We start from the raw sequence: 2,150 nt of genomic DNA on the forward strand, positions 1-2,150 counted from the left end.
CTAATAGCGAAAAAGTGTGTTCAGGAGACAAATTGTGTCAATTTGAATGATGCATTCATAGAACAGCGCTGTAAGAACTGTATATAGCTAACTTAAAGCGCAATGCGTATTCAAATGTCAAACTGTGTCAATTTGCATGACACACTTATAGAACAAAGCTAAAAGAACTGTATATAGCTAACTAATAGCGGAAAACGTAATCAGGAGTCAAACTGTGTCAATTTGAATGACACACTTACATAATAGTGCCGTAAGAACTGTATATAGCTAACTAATAGCGTAAACGTGTTCAGGAGACAAACTATGTCAATTTGAATGACACACTGACATAATAGCGCCGTAAGAACTGTGTATAGCTCACTAATAGCGAGAAACGTGTTCAGGAGACAAACTGTGTCACTTTGAATGACACATTTATAGAACAGCAATGTAAGACCTGTATATAGCTAAGAAATCGCGGAAACGTATTCAGGTGTCAAACTGTGCCAATTTGAATGACACACTTGCAGAACAAAGCTGAATGAACTGTATATAGCTAACTAATAGCGAAAAAGGGTGTTCAGGAGACAAATTGTGTCAATTTGAATGATGCATTCATAGAACAGCGCTGTAAGAACTGTATATAGCTAACTTAAAGCGCAATGCGTATTCAAATGTCAAACTGTGTCAATTTGAATGACACACTCATAGAACAAAGCTAAAAGAACTGTATATAACTAACTAATAGCGGAATGCGTGTTCAAATGTCAAACTGTGTCAATTTGAATGACACACTTGTAGACAGTGCCCAATTAACTGTATATAACAAACTAATACCGAAAACGTATTCAGGAGACAAACTGTGTCAATTTGAATGACACACTTACATAATAGCGCCGTAAGAACTGTATATAGCTAACTAATAGCAAAATACGTGTTCAGGAGACAAACTGTGTCAATTTGAATGACACACTTATATAATGGCGCCGTAAGAACTGTATATAGCTAACTTAAAGCGGAATATTAATGCGTGTTCAGAAGTCAAACTGTGTCAATATGAATGACACACTTACAATAGCGCGGTTCAGGCAGCGCTTTTCTGCAAGTGTGTCAGACAAGTTCTAAGGTCCCTTCTTACGAACTAAATGGCGTTCCTTCGTATATATATATGACTTTAGATACGGTTATTTCATATCGATTAACAACTGATTACTGGAGTTTGGACCATGGTAGGGTTTAAAGTAACTGAAATACTAACTTGTTCAAGTAAACTGTCAATTCTAGTATTGCGCTGTCTGAGCTGAAAACTGTGTCAATCATATGACACACTTTTGAAACGCATAATAACTATCTTATGACGGAAAACTCGCTCTGCCGAAAACTTTTTAGTCGATTGATAGACGATTTAGGCATATCTATTCAGTTTGCCAGTTTGTCACATTAATTGACACAATAGTTTATAACTGTAAACTTTGTCAGGAGGACGGCTTTGCAATTAATAACCGAGTGTTAAACAGTATAAAACTGCCTCATGACGGAAACTTTGGTGGACAACTGTCACTGATAGTATGGCACACTAGTGCGATGATTAAACAGTATTAAACTGATGGAAGACTTGGTCGGGACGACAACTGTGTCAATTAACAAGTTTTTTAAAACTTATTAAAATTTCACAAAACGGAAAACCCTCTTGGTCAGGACGACAACTGTATCAAATGACAGAAAACCTTGTCAGGAGGACAACTGTAATTTCATATGACACACTATGAAACACGATGTGAAATCAGTGTAAAATTGTCTTGATGGCGGACGACTTTTTCAGGAGGGAAATTGTGTGAATTTGTCTGACACCTTTGTAAGCGATGTTTGAACCGTGTCTTAAAAATGGAAAACGTTTTTCCGGGGGACAACTGTGTCAATCTATATCACCCACAATTAGAAAAGCGCTGTTTCACGTGTGTAAAATTGATCACGGAAAAAGTTGGACAGTAAAGAATTTGTGTCAATTTATATGACACACTGGTAAAAAGTGTACTTTGGGCTGTACCTAACAACTTTATTGCTGATAACGTAGTCAAAAGCACAGCTGTGTCGATTTGGTTCGACACATTTGTAGAATAGCGCCGAACCTATAGTATAAAAATGTATGACTCAATCCTAACGGCTAATGT

The sequence above is a fragment of the Branchiostoma floridae genome, chromosome 11 (genome assembly GCF_000003815.2).
Source record: "Branchiostoma floridae strain S238N-H82 chromosome 11, Bfl_VNyyK, whole genome shotgun sequence".
Lineage (NCBI taxonomy): Eukaryota > Metazoa > Chordata > Leptocardii > Amphioxiformes > Branchiostomatidae > Branchiostoma > Branchiostoma floridae.